Here is a 27474-nt window from a genome sequence, read left to right on the forward strand (position 1 = left end):
TGGCCCCTTGGCCTTGATAATGTGTTGATACCTATGAAAAAAAAAGAAAAAGTCCAATGTGAACAAGTTCTAATTGAATCGTCCCCCTAAGTAATCCAAGTTACAAAATTCCCACTGTTTACTATGCTAAAATCACAATGACTAATGTATACCTATTAACCCTTATCCTCGAGTGGCCTCTGGGCCTTGATAAGTGGTGACACCCATGTAAAAAAAAATAAAAATAATTTTTCTTTTTTCCAAAAATTTAACTATATATATATACGTTTTGTAAACCCTTTAATCTTGCGAATTCCCTTAAAATTAAAATTAAATATTCCAAATACCCAATAAACAATTGCTTAAGATTAATAGCAATGATTTATGGTCACTAATGAAAAAACCCTTAGCCACATTCTGATTGTACAAGGTAAACGCTGGTCACATTCTGATTAGATAAAATAAATCTTGCTAACCCAGAAAAAAACTTTAAAAACTACATGGCGTTTTTCCTTTCTGTTCAAACGTATTTTTCGTGACTATAATCGACACAGAAGCATCAAAGTTACAGATAAACTATATGATTTCAAATCTTTACATAAAATATATTTTAGCTTTGTATTAGAATTTTGATAGATTTAGCGACAAATTTACAACCATAAAACTTCTAATAGACGTTTTTTTTATAATTTCAAAAAGTAGAATTTCTTTTAACACCCTCTACATAAAATTTATTCATATAAAAATTGTTTTTATGTATTAAAAGTCACATCCAAATTTATTAAAAAAGGAAATACAACTATGTTATATATTGGTCGTGGAATTACTTTCATCTGCAAAAAGATATAGCTAATATGTATATTCTTTTAAACATTCATTTTAATTAATTTACTATTAATGTATTTCTGTTTTCTTATGGGATGATAACCTTTGGTAAACTATTATGTAAAAATATATTCATGCAGATATTCTATATGATTAATACTTGCGTAATATTTGCGTAAAAATGTTATGGTAAAAAACCTTTTTCTTTATATATATATATATATATATATATATATATATATATATATATATATATATATATGTGTGTGTGTGTGTGTGTGTGTGTGTGTATGTGTTGTGTTTGTGTGTTTGTGTGTGTGTCTTTGTTTATAAATGTTTTCATACACAACTTGTCCGTCAGTTTTGGGTCTACAGATATGAAACTTAATATATAATGTTTTCGAACCCATGCGAAACTTTGTATTTGTGTTTTATCCGGGGAAATCGATGCGAACGTGTGTAAATTAAAAAAAGGATTTTGCCAGGTGAAACTCGAACGACGGCATTATGAATATGCATGCGTAAAGTAATAGCTATTGGCTCATGTTTTAATTTTTAACCTTGCAGCAAGCATGTTTTATAGCTCAAGCATTAACGTAAAAAGAAAAGGTAACTCGTAAGCTAAACGTTTTCGTTTCGTTTCTTGTTGGTGGCACACGATTCGTTTTTTAAAACTTTTTAAATCATTACTATATATTCGGTTGAATGTAATCTACTATATGATGTTTTGATTGCAGAAATTCCCCTCTGAACCGTAGTAGCGTAGGTTTTCGACAACACATGCCCCATAATGAGTAAATTAATCTACTCTGACAGTCACTATTTTAAGTAGCTTACGAACACCATTTCTGCCATATTCAGTCGTACTAATCAAATGTCACATTATATCCGTTGAGAATCACCAATGACAGTCGCCACAACTACAGAGAAAGAAGTTCCTATTTTTCTCTCTCATTATTTAGTGCTTTCATTGCTACCAGTTGACACTGTGGCAAATTCTACATTTTCCTACCCTACTGAGCTTTGACCATCATTACAGGTTATTACATGCATAACATAATATTTTCTTTTACACACTACCTATTCTAATTTTCCCCAGAATAATACCGCTTAGTTCGATTGGCTGAACTCTCACTATTCCCATATTCCGGAATATTAATTCTCTCGCTTTATAAACGAGCATTTAGTATAAATGTTGAATGGTTCTAGTCTCACATAAAAATTGCAGAGCACAATTACGGTATACTATCTAGCCTTGGACACTTTCTGGGGTTTCGTTGGCTTACATTATGTAGGTTTGCTTAAACATTTGTACAACACTACGACTGCGAGGACGAGTTCGTCAAATACATAACCTTGTCAGAATTTCTGTAAGTCACTTTCCCAGTAAATACATACGATAGAAAAATAAAATTGCATCCAAGTTGTTAAGTCACATTTTATTTATTAATTTTTTCTTCGCGGTTATTTTACGAAATTAATTTTAGTTCCTGTACGTATAACTACTAATTCGTTTCCGTTCTTATTAAACTAACAATGGAACTTAGTTTTACGGCGACGACGACGACGACGCGACACATAAACAAACTTCGTTTCTCAGGATTAGTACTTACTTTTTCGAATTCATTCTTTAAGGAATGCATAAATCACCGGAAAAATATTCGCATAGATTTGCATGGAAAAAATTAATTTAAAACAACGATCAACAATAACACACTTATCCAACACAACCAATAGGCAACATATTTATTTATTCCTCTTCTCCCTCTATCTTTCTTTTTTTTTTCTTAGTTCGGTTACACATTTACATGATACGAACTATTTAGTATTTTGTTGCTCTTATCAATAAACTAACACTGTTACCTCTTTTATTTTGACGATGACGACTACACTCTCTCATTATTATGCACAAACTTCGTTTCCCGTGATTAGTACATATTTACAGCAGCTTTCTTAATAAAATTACTTTTTTCCCAATGCGTACCTGCTAATGATGTTCTTATTTTATTAAGAATGATTTACTATTTTATTATCTTTCTCCCTGAAATAAAAACAGTTGTTAATTCTTACATTGTTTTCATACGTAATTGTATAAATTACATTGATATTTATACGAAATTATATAAAAATAAATAATAACGCAATACTTTACATTTAGATTGATGTGATATATTTATATATAGGATGAAAGATGCTGCATTTATTTTTATATATTTTAAATCCAGGTATTCATTTGGCATACAAAGGGCTTTTTCGTGTTATTTTATTATGAATGAATTACGTTAGCAGCCACTGTTCACTGGTTCTCCAGCATGCAAATGGTGTTTATTCCGAAGATCATTCTCAAGATCTGGAGGTTGGGGTGTTTCTTATTTTCTAAGCGCCCCATATTAAGATCGGCTCATATATATATATATATATATATATATATATATATATATATATATATATATATATATATATATATAATACATCAATTTATATTTTTCTTATTTATAGATTTTTGTATTACACATACGCATTTACCAGAAAACAGGAAAGTCCCTGTTATTTTATTAAGAAGGAATTGCTATTCAATCATTGTTTACTGGTTGTCAATCCTGCAAAGGAGTTTATTCTGAAAGTTGTTCTAAACATAGGGAGATTGGGGTGTTTCTTATTTTCCAACCGCGTCATTTGAAGAACGGCTTTCAGAATAAACACGCTCTGCAGGTTGGACAACCACTGCACATTAACGGAAATATTAATTCGTTTTTACTAAAATTGTAACAGCGGCATCTTTTTGGTAACTGCGTTACTGAACTAAAATAAATTCAAAACTTATTGCAGCATCCTCCATCATATATATATATATATATATATATATATATATATATATGTGTGTGTGTGTGTGTGTGTGTGTGTGTGTATGCGTATGTATGTGTGTGTGTGTTGCCAAACGATTAGTCGGAATCGGAATCGAGAATTGGATGAATCGGAACTTTTGGGGGGTATTGGAATCGGTATCGGAATCGAAAAAATTATAGTCTAAATTCCGATTCGAAACCAATTCTTTAAAATTTTGAAATAAAAAATGAAACAAGCACAAATTGTTTATTTTTTATTTGAAGTTGTTCCTTTACAACATAAGACTAAGAAGGGCCACAGAATGAGTTATAAATCTCATTTACAGATTTAACATTGATTAGCAGAGTTTAATTTATTTTTATTGGATATTTATGACTTTCTTATTGTCTTTGAAATCGTTACGCATCTATTCGCTAAAATGTCTATGTGCCCTTATCCAAGGGAGTTCATATAATTATTAACAAAGTTTAAATGCTCTGGGCAGGGAGGGTAAATTTCGTTGGCGCAAGCTGTATATTGGGATGTTTGTCATCGGCTTTTTCTGAAATAATTAAAGTTTTATGGCACATTTTTAGGTTCACAAAAACCGTCAGACTCTCAAACCCTATTTTTATTTGCTTTTCTTAGTTCCGCTAGTTCTTATTATTTGCATCTCGTTTTTGATTTTGTTTTGTTTTTGGACAGCAAAGCAAATCTATTTAATAACCAACCAAATTAACCTAATTAAAATAAAATTCAAGCATTCATAGAAGGAAGGCACATAATAGTTTACGAAACCCAATGTCCTCTCCATGTAAAAATGTTTGTAAATAGTAACATTAGTAATAATGTTACTATTTACAAAAGCAAAATGGACCTCTAATATTTCTGATATCCATAAATGACTTTCGTGATAAAATTGTCTCTGAGATGGGTATATTTGCCGAGGACACTACGCTCTATAGCAAGAACGAGGGAAAAACTAATGCGCACATATTTAAGGTAATGACTTAAACCTTAGAGTAAGACCTTCACTCTGTAATGGAATGGGGTCAAAAATGGATTGTAACGTTCGACGCTGCCAAGCTCGCTTCCTTTTATAATTACATTAAACTTGCCAACCACGAATAGCTATGGCTAGAGATACTTTACGTGAGAGCACTACGTTCAATCTCCTTGGCTTAACGTTCACTGGAGACATGAGTTGGAAAAGATACATCGCGATAATTGCTAGGCTTCTGGAAAGAAGGTGGGTTCTCTCTATCGTGCTAGAGAGTTTCTTACGCCTAAAATATCCTGTACCTCTAAAAAGCCACCATTTGCTCATGTATGGAGTAATGTTGTCACATTTGGGCTGGTGCATCTGCTACTAGTCTCTCACTCTTGGTCAGGATCCAAGTCGCCAACCTAATAGGTCCTGAACTGTCATCTAAACTTCGGCCCCTGTCCCACCGACGAAATATTGCATCCCTCTGCCTGTTTTGCAAGTTTTTTAATGGCGAATGCCCCGACGAACTACAAGCCCTTGTACCCCATCGACGAAAATACCCCCGACAAACCCCAAAAGTAGCGATGTTTTTACCCCTACAGAGTTGAAATCTCTAGATGTAAGAAAGCCTTCTACTCTAATAGTTTCTTCCCCAGAACTGCAGGACTTTGGAATTCTATTCCAGTTTCCTACTTCCCCAACTGTACTGACATGCAGAAGTTCAAATGTTATGTGAACAGATATCTTGCTGCTAAACTTCCTGCACAGTACCTCTGCAACTTAGGTCCCTGATAGTAGCCCCCTACATCAAAGTAGCAATCTGCCTTGTTTGGAGTGAAAATGTAATTAAAAATAAACTTTAATGATGCGATGTCAATAGTAGCAAAATATGTCAATCGTGATGAAACTCCTTTGAATAAATATATCTTACTGGCCAGAGTGCTTAACTTACAACTGAAAGAACTGCTGAGTGAAATAAAGGACAGGCATATTTCTGCTGCTCCAATGTAATACTTCTATGTTGTTGAATTTCCTTACTGCCATATGTGAGTAGATTTTAAAACAAAGACGATATTTTTTAAGTTAGTCAGGTCGAAAGTTCCTAATATCAATGATAACCCATTTTTAAATAATTTTATCCAGTAATGTTTGATTCATCAATTTGGTGCCAATAAAAACCTTCTTCTACCTGTATGGATAATATTGTTGCCTAAAACAGTTTCAAACTAGTTCAGAAATGAAATCTCTGTAAATATAAATAGATACTCAGAATACACGAGGCGTCAGAATGGACTTACTGTCCAAGTTAGAAAACCAACTTGTAGATAATAGCAGTATTGTACCTTTCACCAATTACTTGCTAAAGAAATACTGTGCTTATATCGATGCTGGAATCTATTCATCTGTACAAGGAATAATATATATATTCAAATGCATGTATAAATTTCAGGAGTAAAGCATAATATAGATTACAATATTAGGCAGAATTCATGCATACACGACGAAATAAATAATCATCTTGCCTTTTTATTATTCTATCCCCCCCAGACAAGGCAAAATGTCATTTTGATGTATGGGGCTTCTAACAGGGACAAGTTGCAGTGACACTATGTAGGGAGATGAGCAGCGATATGTTTTTTCACATTACACGAACCTCTGTATGTCAGTACAGTTGCGAAAGCATAATCCTGGAAAGTACTCCCAAATCTAGCAAGTCCGGGGAAGAAACTATTAGGTTAGAAGGCCTTCTTACATCTAAGGATATCTACTGTATATGGGTGGAATTATGTTGCTTGTCAAGTTTGTCGAGGATATTTACGTCGAGGAAGTACAAGTGCTTGTAGGTCGTCGGAGCATTCACCATGGAAATACTTATAGAACAGGCAGACGGATGCAACATTTGTTGGATCGATAGGACAGGGGCTTAAGGCTAGATGACAGTTGGCGATTCTCTTTTGAACCCTGTTCAGAAGTGAGAGACTAATAGCAGATGAACTAGGCAAAATGTGACAACAATACTCTATACATGGGCAATTATATGCTTTATAGAGGGTTAGGATACTTTCAGGCGTAAGAAACTCTCTAGCACGATAGAGAGAGCCCACCTTCTTTGCAGCGGCCTTGGCAATGCTCTCGATGTATCTATTTCAACTCATGTTCCCTGTGAAAGTTACACCGAGGAGTTTTAAAGAAGTGCTTTCAGGTAATGTATTGTTTGCCATTGCCATTCGTGGTTTAGAACGTTTCTTGTAATTACTGAAGGAAACAAGCTTAGTTTTGGCAGCATTGAATGTCACCATCCGTTTATGTTTCCATTCCACTACAGATGGGAGGTCATTCCCTGGTGTTTCTATTATTTACTTATATACCTGTTTATTTGTTTTCCCTCATGCCTGTTATAGAGTGAGGTGTCATCAGCAAATATAACACTCTCAGAGACAATTTTATCAGGGAGATTATTTGTGAATATAAGGAATAATAAAGGTCAAAGGATAGACCTCTGAGCTACTCCCGCATTTATATCATATTATTTATATGTACCACCGTCGGGGACACCATGGATTCTTCTATTATTAAAGAAGGGTTTAATTATAGTAAATATTCTCCCAGTGATACTATATGATCTGATTTCCTGAGAAAACCATCGTGTCCTACCCTGTCAACAGCCTTAGATATATCTAGAGCTGCCGCTCTACCCTCCTCTGCTTTTTGAAGATCAGCAGAATGTTTATTTTCATAGAGGTAATGCACAACAAGTTTCACACATAAACACTGCTCTTACAGCATGGTTCAATCTGAATGAGTATGATGCACAGAATTATTTGTATCCTGACATTTCTCTGCATTATGTACTTAATAAACATGCCAAATCATGAATAACAGAAAGACAGAATACTAATATCATTAGTAGAATGTACATTATGAATCCTAAATATGTAGATACATTTCATTTGCGGATGTTGCTACTGTATGTTCCTAGAGCTAAAACTTTGAAGAATTGTGAATCGAATAAAGTGAAAGTATGCCTACATTTGAAGCAGCATTTCATTTATGGAATAGCTACAATACTTCTAAGACAGGCGTTTTAATATATCAGGGATTTTAAATGGATTAGGCTAAACTATATCTTTGCGATCCATAAAGTCCTGATTAAAAATGGTATTAATTGTTAAAGGAGTGGTTTACCTGAACCTGTTGGCATGCAACAACTGGTGTATGACGCTGTCACAAATTACCCATACATTTATACACTGGTCAGTGACATTGTTATTCTTGTTTTTATTTCGACGCGCCAGGTGGGGTGTAGGAAAACTTATTTGTTTTATATCATACTAGGGGGGTACCCGGCGTTGCCCTGGTGTTTGGGGGTGCGTGTGGTGTTAAATAAAAAAGAACCCGGTGGGGTAGGATCGAACCCGAAGCCCTGAGGTGAAGTTTTAAAATAAAATCGGTCAGCCAGAATGAGTTACTGAAAGATGTTTTAATTTATTTAAGTAAGAACCAAATTGACAGGTGCGCGCCCGGAAGTCGTCGAGCGTTACGACGACGACGACGACGACGACGACGACGACGACGACGACGACGTATGTTTGTTTGTTATAAGCGAAGTAAAAAAAGAAAACAACGTTTTAATTAAGCGAGGGGGGTAACCAAAACATCGAAAAAAACACAAAAAACTAACGTAAGGCAAATGAACGATGAAAACAGGTCATGACGTCATCTGGCGCATGCGTAGAACCGCTCGTCGTCACGAGAAGATCGATTTAGGGGTGAAAAAAATGAACGTTTTTGGCCAATTTTTTCGATATTTTTCGAGCGAAGGATGGGGCTTCGATATGATACCGAGTTTGTGAATTTTCGTCGTGTCTGTCGAAAGTTTATAGCAGACACACAAATATACACACATACATACATGCATATACACATACATACATACATACATTTTCGCCTTTATATATAGAGATTTTCATATCTCCGAAAAGAATAACTATCAAGTATGTTGTGATGTTTGAAAATTTATTGCTTCTACTTTACTTTTAGGAGGAAGCACACTCTACGATTTGTTAAAATTACCTACTCCACTAACAAAAACTTCTATTTGCAATGTACATCACACGTCTGATCATACAAATTATTTTAAAGAGATCTGTATTTGATTGTAGAAAACGAACTATCTATTCGTCTTTCATTTTCTCTGGGTAGAATTGACAAAACTCTGCAAAACATAAACAATAATAATAATACGTTTAGAGGAAGAATAATGATTTGGAGGGAAGATTTTAATAAGTCCTATCCATATTATCAAGGTGCGGCAGTGAGGAAATAATTGACATCTGTATGAGGAATCGTCCCTTTGACTCTATTTTAAACAATATAGTTTGTGTCAAAATAGTGGAGCAACACCAAATGAAAGTATATTTATCTCATAAATACTGAATCTTCGAGATGGAACAACACATCTTGTGAAATATCCAAGTCAGTCCGATGCCTTGATGGTTCACTGGTTGAATATATCTTTAAAATATATAACAACATTATAGAAGAAACAGGATACTTCTCTTACTAAGAAATCCTGACTCTCTTGATCAATACTGAAGTTTTACATCAAATTTCTGGTGATTGCCTCATATATTATATCGCAGATAAAATAAAGACCGGTAATGCTGTGAAAGCTATGCGTTATCAATCTGAATTTCTTAATTCATTGACACCATATGGAATGCCTCCTCATAAATTGTATTTCAAAACAAAATGATATGCCATGCTTCTCAAAAATAGTATGATGATCCTATGGAAGCTATGAGTTATCAACCGGATTTTTTATATTCACTGACGTAATCTTAAATGCCCTCGCATACGTTGTCTTTAAAACCTGAATATATAGTCATTTTTCTCAGAAGTATATCAATGATAATGGACTGTGCAATGGAACATTGCTATTCAATTGAAGCATCATTACAAAGTGGTGCATTACAAAGTGGTACATTACTATAAAAGTATGTTCCAAGAATAAAACTCGCTCTAAGTGACCTTAAATTACCTTTAATTTAGAATGAAATCCGTTTCTGATTCGGTTATCGTATGCAATGATAATAAATAAGTACCAAGATCAGCCATTTAAAAAAGTAAGTTTATTTTTAGCACAACCTGTGTCTATCCATGTGTAACTATATGTTGCATTTTCAAGCGTCCATAGGCTCTTAAATTTACGAGTTAAAATCATGAAAACTTACAGTCAAGGAAAAAAGGGAAAACCTATATCCGCCTCATAATTTACGGAGAGACGAAAAATACGATTACACACACATATTAATATATATTCGTGTTTTTCTTTTGTTTTTTTTGTGTGTTTTTTTTTGTTTTGTTTTATATTTATGAACCAACTTGGGCAGTTTTATCGATGTAAAATTTTACATTTTAACGTTTTTGTTTTATAAAAGGGTTAACACTTAAGGCCCGGGTGCAACTCGATGATAAGGGTAAATATGTTCACGGTAATCACTGGGACAATAGTAATTCTTAGTAATGGAAATGTGATTATTAAAGAGGGCGGTTGAAGTAGAACTTGTTTACGTTTGGACCTGAGGACGATACAGGCAGTTTACAAGCAGACCAGCGGACTAGAGTTCCACAGGCAGACAGTTCAAAGAAAGGAGCTTTGTTCATGAAATCCACGTTTAGGTTTATGCACCGATAGAGAGTGAGGGTAATTATTGGTAGTGGTTTTAGCTAGACGACAGTTTATTGTGAAAATTGACAAGGAAGACGATAGATTAAAGCTCAGCCGAGCACTTGTCATGAAAAAACGATAAAGCAGAGACTTGTCTACAACGTCTCTTCTGTGGGAAAGAGGTTACAGAGAATAGCAAAAGGGCATAACTCACTTGGTTACGAAGCCGGTTTTGAACTCTATCGAGGCAAAATAATATGTTCTGAGCAGCTCCTGCCCAGATATGACAGCAGTACGATATGTATATGACAGCAGTATGATGTACTTGGCTGTTATACAAGTAAATAATTGTATCGGCAGTGATATATATACCGCAGTGCTAGAATGATTTTTCCAGCGCTCTGGGTAACGGATTTGATGCATGCTTTTCATTTCAGATCCGGAGTGAAGGTCAGACCAAGAAACTTGTCTAAACACCGAACGTCATCAAGACGGGCCATTCATTTCAATTGGGCCTTAATAGGGGTCAGAACGTTGATGGTGGAAAGAGAAAAGCTTGGTTTCAGATGCATTAAAATTAATCAGCCACCTTTTTCCCCATTGCTCCACATGATCAAAATAAGAGGAGAGAGAATCAGGAAAATTTTGGTCATTTCTGGTCTAATAGAGTGTCGTCATAGAAAGTCGTGTCGTCTACATAAATATCTACGAATGATTTAAAAATGTGGATTAGTAGATCGTTGATGAAGATCATCGAGAGAATTCGGCCTAGGATAGAACCCTGAGATACACCAACATTAATAATGTGAGCTTCTAGTTCCTGCCCATCAACCACTAATCTTACAAACCTATCAGAGAGGAATAATTTAATAATTGAGAAGACATTTCAAGCTATTCTGTAGCTTGTGATTTTGCGTAGTAGACCTTTATGCCATACTTTATTAAAAGCCGATGATATGTCGAGAGTAATTTCCCTAGAAATGAAAACCGCTTAGAGGGATTCGCTAATCCTATGAGATATTACTGTACGCATATCAGTTGTAGATCTGGCAGAAATGACACACTAGAACATATCACTGTTATGTTTGCATAAGTGGTTGGCCACTTCTCTGTTTAACACAGATTTCAGTAGCTCACTCATGAGACATAGGAATCTAATGTGTCTGTACCGAGAGGGGATGACCGATCACCTGGATTTTTGAATTACGGGGCAGATTTATGAGGGTTTACAGGGTATTGGGAAGCATTTCTCTTTAAGACAACATTTGAGCAGCCTTTTAAGTATGGGGGATAATTTTGGTTGTTTTTGAGCACTAAAATTAGAATGCCATCGAGATCAGTTGCTTTACTGGAATCGACATTTTTTATAAGTTTGGTAACATCAGGTACTATTATGTGTATGTGGCATAGCGTTTTGTCAACCACTTGAGGAAATATGAAAAGTAAACGGGCTTAATTGCATGGGGTAGAATTTGCTGCAAAGTTTTTCCAAAAGAGCTTGGCTTGTTCTGACGCTAATAAGATTACCTCATGTCCATTTATGATGGTTGGTATAGAGGACACGCTTCTATTCTGGACCTTGTTCGTTATTCAACAAAACTCATGAGAACTAAGCTTGTGCTTAGTGACTTTGGACCGGACGAACAATATACAACTCTCTCGCGTTCTTTATTAATCTCTAACAGTGGTCGCTTTCCGTTCAGAAAGCGATTGACTTTCAGTTCATCTATTTCGCTGAAACCAGTGGAAATAGCGGTTTCCGTGCGCAATGGAAGCATCATAATCTGGAGATATTCTTTACTATTACGGACATTATATTTGTAATTGTTTATTAGTAATAGTTATATTATTTTTTATTATTTTAGCTTTAATATTATTTATTATTAAATATTTTTTTTTACTTTTGATAATTTATTATCATTGATGTTATTATTATTCGTGTTGCTTCTTTTTGCTTTTTTATTTCTTCTTTCTTTCTTTTTTCCTATTTTAGTTTTTCGTTTATACTTTAAAATATACTGTTTATTCTTTGTTTTTTCTTTGTCTTTTTCCTTTTCAAATATATTAAATTGCATTGGCTTGCTTTATTCTGAATATCACGAGATGTAACCTGCTGATTATCTTGTGCTGGAAACTCTTGTAAAATGTTCGTTAGAGACTTCGCTTTTGTATAAGTAATATCGCTTAAAGAGGTCGTTAGTTACTTGTAACTGTCTACTTGAAAAATATACATGAACGTCTAGGGATAAATAAATGCTTAGATAAAACAAATAAAAAGTATATATATAAAGTGTGTACGTATATATATATATATATATGTTGTTGTTTTTTATTTTTTCAAACGATAAATACGGTTAAATAGTGGATTTGCATGGACGTATAATATAACATTTTTGTTTATTTACTATTTTTAAAACAGTAATCTACTTCACGCGTGTTTTGGGGTAACTACCTCTCATCAGTGTAGCTAGACTGTTTATAGGGATGGAACGTCAGGCCATCTTTACCACAGTCCGGCGCCTTAACCGTTAGGCCAGGAACCCTAGATGACTTTATGTCTATTTTTATCGCTTATTAATTTAGATCTGTTGTTGTTGTTTTTGTTTGTTTTTTTTTTCAAACGATAAATACGGTTAAATAGTGGCTTCGCCTCGAAGCTCATTTTTTTATTTACTTAGAAAGTCGCATATAATTTGTTTGGACGTATATAACATTTTTGTTCATTTATTATTTTTAAAACAGTAAGTTACGTACACGCGTGTTTCGAGGTAATTGCCTCTCATCAGCGTAGCTCGACTATTTCTAGGGATGGAACTTAAGATCATGATTAACGGTTAAGGCGCCGGACTGTGGTAAACATGGTCTGAAGTTCGATCCCTAGAAACAGTCGAGCTACGCTGTAGGCTACTTTCTTACAATCTCTCACCACCAATACTTGCAGCAGTGAGATAAAACTTCATTAATGAATCATGAAAAAACAATTTAAAATCCTCTCTGATTCATTCAGGCACAATAAAATAAAAGGGCTTACTTTTGCAACGTCTCTCGTAAATAATTTCTGAGTGTATTATTCTCAGCAACAACAATATAAACAAGAACGAAAATAACAACAACACTACTACTAATACTAATACTACTAATACTAATACTACTACTAATAATAATAATAATAATAATAATAATAATAATAATAATAATAATCGTCAGATAAATAATAACGTAAGGGCTGTACACATGTGATTTTATCACGCGCACGATATCGGCAGTCTATTACCTTTTGTCTATTGTATTTTTATTCCAGACCAGGCACAATGCCACTGCGATGTAGAGGACATCATTTCATATAGAGAGTTGAGCAGAAAGATGTCTGTTCACATTACATTTGACTTTCTGCATGTCAGTACAGTTAGGAAAACAGGAACCCGGATGGGAGTTCAAGAGTATAGCTGTTCCTGGGAAAAAGTATTAGAGTAGAAGGACTTCTTACGTCTAGAGACCTCCACTGTGTAGACATGGGAGTTTGATACTTGTCGGGTTTGTCGGGAGTATTAACGTCGAGAGAGTAGAATGGATTTTGTTCGTCAAAGGATCTATCATTAACATATTTGCAGAACGAGCAGAGGGATGCAGCATTTCGTCGATAGGACAGCGGTTGAAGCTTTGATTACAGTTCAGGACCTATGAGGTGGGCGACTCTCTTTTTAACCCTGTCCAACAGCGAGAGACTAGTAGCAGATGCACCAACCTACATGTGGCAACAATACTCCGTACATAGGCGAATGGTGGTCTTGGGGTGGTACAGGATAATTTCATTCGTAAGTAACTGTCTATGTAATTCGCTGAGTTTACTTTAATGTGCCTTCATTTCGTTTTATATTATCCCACCCGGCTTATCAGATCATTTTACGTGACTAAATTATTGAATTCTATATCCAATCAAACATAACTTAAGAAAGTAGTATTACCTGCCTATAGCACTGAGCAATTGTTACGTTTATAAACCTTCACAATATACATAGAACACTTTCAAACAAATTACCCAGATGTTATCAATATGTTTAGAAAATTCTCTCCAGTAAAGAAATTTATAACTATGGACTGCCTCTTTTGTGGTTTAATTTCTTTTTTATGCATCTTCTTTCATAGGATGATCAACTTTCAATGCATGGTACAAAATTGTTGTTGATAGCTGGATCTTTACCGTTTCTTTGGTTGTGCAATAATTATTTAAAGATTAGAAATACGTCTAAAAGGTATTATGGCTTGCATCAAACATTTTGTGCATCATATTCCATGCTTGCCCATTCATAAATTAATCCGTAGGAAAATCTTTAAAAAAGGCAAATACGATATTTGAATGCTAGTCTGCTCCCAAAAAGGCAAAATTCGCGAAATTTGCTTTTCAAAAGGCCAATCTGGCGAACATGAACACGCATCTAAGTTTAACCTCCTTTTTATGTAGCCTTATTATGGAATATATTGATAATAATATATGGTTATGTTTGTAGTTATGTGAGAAAGGAATTCGTTGCAATTTCGATGCGCCGCGGTTCTTCAGCGAAGAAACAGTCAGCCGAACATTAACTAAAAAGTAAATATTCGAAAGAAACACGATAAGAAAAGAACATTGTCTACCATGGAGATGCTGGACAGAAGAAATAAATTAAAGATTGTCTCTTAGAATATAATTTATTTATATGTATTGAACTATGTAGGAAAATATTACTTTCTGAATAATTATTAGTACTCCTCAGTTCATCTCATTAAGAAAATACAGTTTACACTTTATAGAGTTTAATACATTTTATAGAAATAGTAACATACTCATATTTGCATTGTGCTATTGGTTTTTATGTTCAAAAAAATATTTGTGTGATGTTCATAAAAAATATTAGCTTTATCAAAACATGTTTGATTAATAAAATAAATATCTCCCTATTTCGTGAAATTTATGTGGTTCCTGCTAGTAGATATAATACATTTTTAGAAGCATAAACTAGGAGTATTTTTTAAATAGTTTTTAAAAAGGGCTTTAAATACGGAATATATAGTCGCAATGTTTCGGGTAAAACTTCTCTGCAAAGATGAATTTAAAATGATGAACGAAGGGAAACTGTTAAAACAAGTAATACGGTTCACATCAAACTTTCTTCAAAGCTTATAACCTCGTAGTTCGAATAGAATTCCAATTTTATTTTATGGAGAGAAAAGAAAAAAGGGGTAAAGTGCTGTGTGTTTTTAAAATGTAGTTGAGAGACGAGAATTCATTACATAATATTGTAGAAATGCTTCAATAAAAAAGAATATAATTCAATTATTCAGAAGATTCTGTCCGAGAATGAGTTTTTTTTTAAATCTTAAAAAAAGAATGTTTTCAACTTATCCTGATACAAAGTGAAATGGTGAAACATTAGCACATTATTTCTATCTGAAGACATTCGCGAAATCGGACGAAAACGTTCGTTATAAACATGGAACATATATTGCTATTTTAGATTTACTCACGAATAAGATAATAAAAAACAATGAAAAACATAAAAAGTTTCATTAAAGAGAAGGTGTTGTTGTTTTTAACAATGCTATATATATATATATATATATATATATATATATATATATATATATAATTGCACCATGATATTTGTTTTCAATTTTTTTTAAATGTTAACATGTTATTTTTGACAGTATGCTTAATCGGATATATGTAAATAGTATCGCAGTGTTTCAAAAGAAAAAGTTTTATTTATTTAAAAGAAAACTTGTATACATAAAGTTACAAATTACTATCGCTTTGTTGCAGCACGTTTTTCTTATCCTATTTCGTTCATACGTTAATATTAGGCCGTGCATAAATCAGAACAAGTTCCCGCTAACACTGATATTCGTACATAATTATACACTTGAACCCTTCAAGATTTGATGGATAGTATTTTCTTAATCTTCTCCTCAGATTTCCCCATAAATATTCTATTGAATTTACATCTTGGTTATTTGGGGGGTCATTCAAGGGCAGCTAAATTATTCTCTGTGAAGCATTATCTTGTAAATAACCCTGTGTGGAGTGAAGCAATAATACAATACTGGAAGATAAATTCATCGTCCCGAAATCTGTCTTCAATCTATGGGATCAGAAAATGATAGACAGCATGGCAGAGAGCTACATAAATCGATCGTTTCAAAAAGCAGATTTTCTCCGGAAATCTCCATGAATCCCCAAACTATCTCACATAGAGAAAATGTTACATTTTTTTCATAACATTTTGCATCGTAATTCACGTATAACTTTTTTCCAGACAGACGCACAGTCGCTGAAGGCAATACAACAAATTGATTCATCAGTGTAGATGTCTTCTTGATTCAATGAAGCAACGGACCAATTTTTATATCTTGTGGCCAATAGTAAACTCCGCAATTCTTTTTTATGTTAATAATATCTTTGGGACACACACACACACACACACACACACACACACACACACACACACACACACACACACACATACACACACACGCATATATATATATATATATTATGGTCTATATATATATATAATGAGAGAGAGATCAATATCTATCTATCTATCTATCTAATGTTAAAAGTCCACGTATGCTTCTAGGATAGGTTATCAGGGTTTTTGAAGCAGGAAAGATGATGTTACTTTTTGTATTTAATATTTTAATTTATTACTATTATTAATATTTTAATTTATTACTATTATTAATATTTTACCGTACTATTATTATCATAACTATTAATTACATTATTTTTACCGTTTAACAATTTCATTTCAATTCCAATATACATATAGAAATTAATTGCGTCTCATTTTTGCCGTTTGAATCAAACGCTATTACGTTGCAACTTTAAAAAAAAAAAAAATAAATAAAAAATACAATCTTCTTCCACAAACAGCTAAAATAATCCACGTGAACTTTTTCGAACATGATTGCTAGGAACGAATGCTGTCCACACTACAAATTTCCAGTTTTTTCAACGGCTTTCTTTTTCTTTTTCTTTTCGATAGGTTTTGTGATCAAGAGCAGAGGTCCGCTTGAAATATAAATAAAACTATTAAATACAAAAGGTAACATCGTTTTTCATGCTTCAAAAAACTCTCATAACTTATAAATAACTATCTATCTATCTATCTATCTGTCTGTCTGTCTGTCTGTCTCTCTCTCTCTCTCTATATATATATATATATATATATATATTATTTTTAAAAACAGTAATCTACGGACACGCGTGTTTCGGAGCCCTACTCCTCTTCAGCGTTATTTTGATTTTTTAAACGATAATCCAAGTTTCGAATCCTACCAACAGTCAAGCTACGCTGAAGAGGAGTAGGGCTCCGAAACACGCGTGTCCGTAGATTACTGTTTTTAAAAATAATAAATAAATAATACGTCCAAATAAAATTGGGCGACTTTCTAAGAAAAACACCGGTTCTAAGAGGCGGAGACATAAACATTACTATCGTTTAAAAATCAAAACAAAAACCACTTATATATATATATGTATATATATACTTCTGTCAGATGAAGATTTGTTCTTTTACATCATCCTTATTTCAAGGTTTTTGAATTTTCACTGCAGTTGGTAAATTATTCGTGAATTACGATTCAATTCAGTTCATGTTATCGTAAACTTATGTTTTGGGTTGGAAACCCTATGTGCACAGTTTTGACTAAGTTCGACTTGTTATCTCTTAGATAGAAAACTGATATTGTCAGTTTTCTGTGTAAGATTTTCGAAAAATCACTTTAATTTTAAATTCATTTTATAAGTACGGTTTTGTTTGTTATGTTTATCATATTTTAGTTTAATATTTTGAGCGTATGTTACTGTTGGTCGTAAAATGTTTGTTTTCACTGCAGTTAGTAACCAAGATCAAATGACTGCTCGAAATATAAAACATAATATATTCAAACCAACATCGTTTTTATGTTTGATACACATCCCATAATCTTTAATATACTTATTTAATATACTTATTTTAAAATAGATGCCAGAAATCGATTTGTTGTGGGTTGGCTATACAGGTAATTCGTTACATGGCAAAGTTTATATGTAAATCTGTGGCGTCCTTAATCAAGTAGTTGCCAGATTGAGACAAATCAGTGAAATTTGTTGATGTTCAACAAGTGTTCAACAAATGTTCAACAGGTGTGATCATAAATTGCAATGAGTGATGCCTTTGCAAGTTTGCATTGTGCTGATAAACTGATTACGTGCTATACAATTGATCATTTTAGACGAGTTTGACGTTGGTCATATTTCAAATTATCGTAATCACGTTTAAGTACAATTGCTCACTTGCAAGGCATATTTTATGGACGAGTATTCAACATTTACCGATTTTATATATTCTCATAAACGTTCTTATAATATAGAACGTTGATTGGTATGTGGTTTAGGGACGTATAACATCGTATAGAATCGTTACTAGCCAGATATTACGTCCACTGTCTTTTAAAGTTAAACCTAATTACAATTAAATACACTAATCGATGAGTATTTCTACCTAACGAGTGAAAAAACGATTTCCTCTATTTGATAACAAAAGAAATTTCAATCTCTTTTAATTGAATTCTGTCTAAGCCGATAATTTTATCAGTAATAAAAGGTGACACAGATTAAATATTTCAAATATCGTCTGAATATGCAGTTATTTAAAAAAAATTCATTTTATTTACAGAACACAGGCGTTTCTTTAACATATATTTATCATTTATATAAAACTAGCCTGGGTGTCCGGCGTTGCCTGGGTGTTTGAGGGATTAGACAAAAAAAAAACAGTTGTTGTAGGACGACAGACTCTAACCCGTATCGCGAAGGAGGAAAAGAACGTGAAAAAAAGAAAGGATAGTGAATTCAATGAGTTGGTAATCATCTATCTTTGCCCGAGTGGAGGATATTGTCACAAAGAAGAAATAAAAATAAAAAAAGATAGAGAGAAAGGTTGGGTCGAACTCGAAAACGTAGAATAATTAGTTTTCCTCGCTAACCATTAGACCAGAGAGAAGAGTGAATCCAATGAGTTGATAATTGACTAAAAATCATAGGAGTCGCCACGCATGCGCAGAAATGAACGTTGCTTTTAAGTCTGGAAGGGGACCAGGTAGGGTTTCCGCGTTCTGTTGTGGTATCTATTTTCTTCCCCACAAAAACAAATTAGACACAAGATCGTTCTTAATGTGGGGAGATCCAAAAAAAGCAGTAATTGCCTCAGTATGAAGAGGTTTCCCCACATTGACCGAGGACTAATTTACTTAAGTGATATATCAGAAATCCCCGTCCGAACTCCAAGGTTTTCGACGAAAAAGACAAACAAACACCCGAAACGATGCCACAGTTGGAATTTGCTTTAACTCGATCAAAAGAAACAAAAAACATAGGGACTGTGTCCGTTTACGAATCTGAGATATTACGATCTGAGAAGTATGTGAAAATTTCTTGCGGAATCTAACCGAGACGAAAAAGCCAATGTAAAAAGCCTTTCGCGGACATACACATACGCTCGTGCCCATTTTGTCTTTTATATATTAAATTAGATATAAAAAAGGAATGTCAAATTCTACAAAAAGGAAATATTATATAAATACATTGGTTTACTTAAACGATTTAAAAAATATTTAACATGTATTTACTTATTAGATTCCTTCTTACATTCTTAGTAAATTGCATTTTGTTCTTTTCTTTCTTAATATTAATTACAGACGAGTATATTACGTACTTACTTTGGAGTAATTACCCCAGCGAATAAAACTAAGCAATAACTATCTACCTAGAAAACCAGGGGTATTTAAAACTTTGTTAAATAAGAAATAAATGCTATGGCGAGAAATAATTCACTGTATAAATTATACTTCATAAACTTGTTTTTTTAAATTCACTTGAATCTGTTTTCATTTTCGATAGTGCCAGCCGTTGGATGCACCATTATTAAATATGAATAATTAATACGAATGTAAAACTAATAGAAGCGTTTCCATTTCGGAAATAACATATGGAGACTTCATTTACTAAAAATAAATGTATTAAACTGACGTATAAGTAAAATAAATAAATACATATATATGTAAATATTTGTATAAATCTTAAAACGATAAAGTATCGCACGAGGGTTTAATATTTTGCGCTAATGGTTGACGTTAAATCATTAGATTTAATTAATTCAAAATTATGATCTAAAACTAGAAAATTAAGTGTTTATCTGTGCACATATTACTTGCTATCAATTTCTTCTATTACACCGGTATTTTATATATATACAAATATACATATATATATATATATATATATATATATATATATATATATATATATATTAAGCAGATTTTATCAGCATTTATTATTGGCCATTGCCAGTGTATGCTTCGTATTTATGGCAATTAAGTCACATTATGTTTTTTTTTGACAATTAACGTTGGAGTAAAAAAAAAAAATGAAAATATATTTTTAGAGCAGTTCTTTCATTTATGCCTTAATATTTGATCTGGACAGAAAGTAAAAATAAGATTAACAATATTGATATGTCGTTCGGGGTTGTAAGAAAAAGATTTAACTCTCTATAAATTGTATCGGACAATGCAATGACATGGCTACCTAGCTGATAGCATACTCGATTTACTATATCTGTTATTAACAGAATCATATTAAATCAAAGATGAACGCACATAACTTTATTTCTCATCAATAAAAATTATGATTTTTAATAAACTAAAGATTTGTAAGTACTATTTGCAATGATTTTTATGGTTTTGCCCTTTTTTCCATATTAAAGTTAAACGTCGTGATAAAACTTGCGTGGTTGTTTCTTTTCTTTTTTTTTACATTTTCACCCCAAACAAGGCACATTGCCACTTTGGTGTAGGGGGCTACTATCAGGTGAACAACTGCTGGGATACTATGTAGGGAGTTTGGCAGCAAGATTATGGTTCACGTAACACTTGAACTTCTGCATGTCAGTACAGTTGGGGAAGCAGGGACCCGGAAGCGAATTCCAAAGTCTAGCTGTTGTGGGGAAGAAACTACTGGAGTAGAAAGTTCTTTTACATCTATGGGTCTCTACTGTGTGGGATGAGATTTAGATGCCTGTCGGGTTTGTCGAGGGTGTTTACGTCGTGGGGGCACAAGTGCTTGCGTTTCGTCAGAGCATTCACCATTAAAGTACTTTTAGAACAGGCAGAGAGACGCAACATTTCGTCGATGGGACAGAGGCTGAAGCTTAGATGCCAGTTCAGGACCTATCAGTTTGGCGACTCACTTCTGGACCTTGTCTATGAGCGAGGGCCTAGTAGCAGATGCACCAGCGCAAATATGATAACAATACTCCATACATGGGCGAATGGTGACCTTGTAGAGTTACAGGATACTTTCGGGTGTTAGTAGTTTTCTAGCACGGTAGAGAGAGCCTACCTTCTTCGCAGCGGTGTGGCAATGCTTTTAATGTAATTGTTCCAACTTATGTTTCCTGTTTCACGTTCTATTTGCTTTCTATCTTCCCTCAACACTTAAAATATTTGGCTTATGGATTAGAAATAAACCCGCACTTTACATGCTAATCGTTGTGTGATGATGGAAATATATTATATATATATATATATATATATATATATATATATAAGCACTATCACAATCAAGGCACTTTTGCCAGAGTAAAAAAGTGTATTTATTCCAGTAACGTAAATAATCTTGTGTTCTCTGATGATGAAATTGTTGAAGGCGTTTCTAATATCGTTTAGATGTTTTAGGCATTTCTCACGCTTGAATGCTTGATTTGGTTGGTTGGTTGGTTGGTTGTTTTTCGGCATATCAACCCTTTTCGGGTTATTTAATGCCGAATCCAAAGATTCGGAAGAACATTTTTTTAATGGTCAGAGTGGACCTGGGAGCAGTGGTAATTAAAGGGTCGCTCCACACTCCCCAAACCCCACTAGCTGGGGCCTTACCACTGGATATAGTTTCAGGTCATATCGAAGGAGGAAAAGAACGTGAAAAAAAGAAAGGATAGTGAATTCAATTGGTAATCATCTATCTTTGCCCGAGTGGAGGATATTGTCACAAAGAAGAAATAAAAATAAAAAAAGATAGAGAGAAAGGTTGGGTCGAACTCGAAAACGTAGAATAATTAGTTTTCCTCGCTAACCATTAGACCAGAGAGAAGAGTGAATCCAATGAGTTGATAATTGACTAAAAATCATAGGAGTCGCCACGCATGCGCAGAAATGAACGTTGCTTTTAAGTCTGGAAGGGGACCAGGTAGGGTTTCCGCGTTCTGTTGTGGTATCTATTTTCTTCCCCACAAAAACAAATTAGACACAAGATCGTTCTTAATGTGGGGAGATCCAAAAAAAGCAGTAATTGCCTCAGTATGAAGAGGTTTCCCCACATTGACCGAGGACTAATTAACTTAAGTGATATATCAGAAATCCCCGTCCGAACTCCAAGGTTTTCGACGAAAAAGACAAACAAACACCCGAAACGATGCCACAGTTGGAATTTGCTTTAACTCGATCAAAAGAAACAAAAAACATAGGGACTGTGTCCGTTTACGAATCTGAGATATTACGATCTGAGAAGTATGTGAAAATTTCTTGCGGAATCTAACCGAGACGAAAAAGCCAATGTAAAAAGCCTTTCGCGGACATACACATACGCTCGTGCCCATTTTGTCTTTTATATATTAAATTAGATATAAAAAAGGAATGTCAAATTCTACAAAAAGGAAATATTATATAAATACATTGGTTTACTTAAACGATTTAAAAAATATTTAACATGTATTTACTTATTAGATTCCTTCTTACATTCTTAGTAAATTGCATTTTGTTCTTTTCTTTCTTAATATTAATTACAGACGAGTATATTACGTACTTACTTTGGAGTAATTACCCCAGCGAATAAAACTAAGCAATAACTATCTACCTAGAAAACCAGGGGTATTTAAAACTTTGTTAAATAAGAAATAAATGCTATGGCGAGAAATAATTCACTGTATAAATTATACTTCATAAACTTGTTTTTTTAAATTCACTTGAATCTGTTTTCATTTTCGATAGTGCCAGCCGTTGGATGCACCATTATTAAATATGAATAATTAATACGAATGTAAAACTAATAGAAGCGTTTCCATTTCGGAAATAACATATGGAGACTTCATTTACTAAAAATAAATGTATTAAACTGACGTATAAGTAAAATAAATAAATACATATATATGTAAATATTTGTATAAATCTTAAAACGATAAAGTATCGCACGAGGGTTTAATAATTTGGTTGACGTTAAATCATTAGATTTAATTAATTCAAAATTATGATCTAAAACTAGAAAATTAAGTGTTTATCTGTGCACATATTACTTGCTATCAATTTCTTCTATTACACCGGTATTTTATATATATACAAATATACATATATATATATATATATATATATATATATATATATTAAGCAGATTTTATCAGCATTTATTATTGGCCATTGCCAGTGTATGCTTCGTATTTATGGCAGTTAAGTCACATTATGTTTTTTTTTGACAATTAACGTTGGAGTAAAAAAAAAAAATGAAAATATATTTTTAGAGCAGTTCTTTCATTTATGCCTTAATATTTGATCTGGACAGAAAGTAAAAATAAGATTAACAATATTGATATGTCGTTCGGGGTTGTAAGAAAAAGATTTAACTCTCTATAAATTGTATCAGACAATGCAATGACATGGCTACCTAGCTGATAGCATACTCGATTTACTATATCTGTTATTAATAGAATCATATTAAATCAAAGATGAACGCACATAACTTTATTTCTCATCAATAAAAATTATGATTTTTAATAAACTAAAGATTTGTAAGTACTATTTGCAATGATTTTTATGGTTTTGCCCTTTTTTCCAAATTAAAGTTAAACGTCGTGATAAAACTTGCGTGGTTGTTTCTTTTCTTTTTTTTTACATTTTCACCCCAAACAAGGCACATTGCCACTTTGGTGTAGGGGGCTACTATCAGGTGCAACAACTGCTGGGATACTATGTAGGGAGTTTGGCAGCAAGATTATGGTTCACGTAACACTTGAACTTCTGCATGTCAGTACAGTTGGGGAAGCAGGGACCCGGAAGCGAATTCCAAAGTCTAGCTGTTGTGGGGAAGAAACTACTGGAGTAGAAAGTTCTTTTACATCTATGGGTCTCTACTGTGTGGGATGAGATTTAGATGCCTGTCGGGTTTGTCGAGGGTGTTTACGTCGTGGGGGCACAAGTGCTTGCGTTTCGTCAGAGCATTCACCATTAAAGTACTTTTAGAACAGGCAGAGAGACGCAACATTTCGTCGATGGGACAGAGGCTGAAGCTTAGATGCCAGTTCAGGACCTATCAGTTTGGCGACTCACTTCTGGACCTTGTCTATGAGCGAGGGCCTAGTAGCAGATGCACCAGCGCAAATATGATAACAATACTCCATACATGGGCGAATGGTGACCTTGTAGAGTTACAGGATACTTTCGGGTGTTAGTAGTTTTCTAGCACGGTAGAGAGAGCCTACCTTCTTCGCAGCGGTGTGGCAATGCTTTTAATGTAATTGTTCCAACTTATGTTTCCTGTTTCACGTTCTATTTGCTTTCTATCTTCCCTCAACACTTAAAATATTTGGCTTATGGATTAGAAATAAACCCGCACTTTACATGCTAATCGTTGTGTGATGATGGAAATATATATATATATATATATATATATATATATATATATACATATATATATAAGCACTATCACAATCAAGGCACTTTTGCCAGAGTAAAAAAGTGTATTTATTCCAGTAACGTAAATAATCTTCTGTTCTCTGATGATGAAATTGTTGAAGGCGTTTCTAATATCGTTTAGATGTTTTAGGCATTTCTCACGCTTGAATGCTTGATTTGGTTGGTTGGTTGGTTGTTTTTCGGCATATCAACCATTTTCGGGTTATTTAATGCCGAATCCAAAGATTCGGAAGAACATTTTTTTAATAGAATATATTTGTTGTTTTCACGTCGGTTTCTATTTAACCCATAGTTGGGACCCTAACAGGTACTACCACTCCGGGTCAGAGTGGACCTGGGAGCAGTGGTAATTAAAGGGTCGCTCCACACTCCCCAAACCCCACTAGCTGGGGCCTTACCACTGGATATAGTTTAAGGTCATATCCAGGACCCCCATTGGGGACGTTTACCCTCTGCAGGGGGGCAGTCGGCATATTCTAATGCCCCACCGACAGGGCCCTTGAATGCTTGAAAAATTGTAGTTGGTTGGTGAGTATAGTAGATAAGGCAGAGTTTCGTAGCCTAATTTGTTCAACTTCCGCCGGGTCGGTTTAGAAACGTGCGGTCGGGCATTGTCGTGGAGCAGACTTTGGCCTTTTCTCTTAACTGCCTGTAGCAACACTCGGTTAGAAATTACAAAATAATCGGCCCAGCCGTTCTTGATTTCATAGTGAACTGACTTATACATATATAAATATCTTTTATATAATAGAAAATATAATTAATATTATCCATTACTATAATAAAATAAAATTGAAATTCTTTTTCGAAATTAACAGCTCCCACATTTTACATGATTACTGTTATATCCCGTTTTGACGGTATATAATAACATGACAAAATACGCCGAGTGGAATGCGTAACAAAAAGGTTTATTCGTACTTTGAAAATAATACACAATACAAAATGGCTGCTCGCCTTGAAGTTGATATACGCGTAAATGAAGGTAAAGGAAAAAGTAACTTAACGTGTGTGAGCGGAACGCTCGTCCTGGGAGCTTGGTTAATCCTGACTACACTTGGAGAGTGTAAGACGCGAGACGGTCGGGCTAGTGCGTACCACTGAACTGACACCAAGGCAATTCAAGACGCTCTTTTATACACCGTTTTGTATCCGGTGCTATCCGTAATTATGTCCCTTATAACAATTACCTAAACTGGAACAGTGATAATATTTGAGAACATTAAAAAACAGGTTAATATTTTTTTTTTATAAATGAGACAAAAATCGAAATAAATATGTATCCTCTTGGGCTTAAATTAGGCAATGATTAAGCAACTAATTTGAATCTGAACATGTCAAAGGCCCGTGGGAGAGATTTGAAAATGAAAATATTTTTTTAAATATCACAACTAATTGTCAGACTCTAAAATGTAAATGATGTACAATCATCAATCTAAAAATAATTGTGTCTATAATTAACAATAGTGCATTAAACATCAGAACCAAATTAAAGCCTCATCTTAAGAGAAAATACGTTTGCAAATATAATTGCATAGGAAGTTTCTGTTGTTAATTGTCTTGCTCTTTTAAAATATTACAGATGTATGGGGCAAATCTTGTAACATCAACGTAGTTACATTTAACATTGACTCCAATAGGAAACCTCCAGAAAATGATTTTATAAATGTCGGATTAGAAACTTCACTTTTCAAAAGGTTTAATTGAATGTTGTATTAGAAATTCCACTTTTCAAAAGGTTTAATTGAATGTTGTATTAGAAATTCCACTTTTCAAAAGGTTTAATTGAATGTTTTATTAGAAATTCCACTTTTCAAAAGGTTTAATTGAATGTCGTATTAGAAATTCCACTTTTCAAAAGGTTTAATTGAATGTCGTATTAGAAATTCCACTTTTCAAAAGGTTTAATTGAATGTCGTATTAGAAATTCCACTTTTCAAAAGGTTTAATTGAATGTCGTATTAGAAATTCCGCTTTTCAAAAGGTTTAATTGAATGTCGTATTAGAAATTCCACTTTTCAAAAGGTTTAATTGAATGTCGTATTAGAAATTCCACTTTTCAAAAGTTATATTGACTCTGTCCAATGATTAGCCTGAAAGATGATTGGTGTTATTTTTGAAAATTTTCCTGGCTGGCTGCCTACTCTTGAAATAATATAAATCTATTTTATTTTTGGTAAAATGTAAACCTACCTACTTTAATGATGTAAATCGAACAAAAATTGAATTTGATGCGGATAAATTAATGTTACTCAAAATCCACTTACCTAATGAAAAAAATATATGTATTACTTTTTTCCTCTCACTGCTATTTCACCATAGAAGACAACACATTTTCTGGCAATATCGAAAGCATTTATCTGTAAATTCTGTAAGGTAATGCGACTATCTATTTGCGGGCTTTTATCCTCATCTTTTATAGTTG

The 27474-nt window shown here is 33.6% G+C and overlaps 1 long non-coding RNA gene across 1 annotated transcript in view; it reads left to right on the forward strand.

Annotated features, from left to right (window-relative positions):
* Positions 1-17376, forward strand: part of LOC145301511 (uncharacterized) — a 2019466-nt gene extending 2002090 nt beyond the window's left edge. The window contains exon 8 of the long non-coding RNA XR_013873525.1: positions 17315-17376. This is a non-coding gene — a long non-coding RNA (uncharacterized LOC145301511). The remainder of the gene's footprint in view (positions 1-17314) is intronic.
* Positions 17377-27474: the final 10098 nt, after the last annotated feature.

This window comes from Euprymna scolopes, chromosome 1 (assembly GCF_053919585.1).
Source record: "Euprymna scolopes isolate OS-2025 chromosome 1, ASM5391958v1, whole genome shotgun sequence".
Classification (NCBI taxonomy): Eukaryota; Metazoa; Mollusca; class Cephalopoda; order Sepiida; family Sepiolidae; genus Euprymna; species Euprymna scolopes.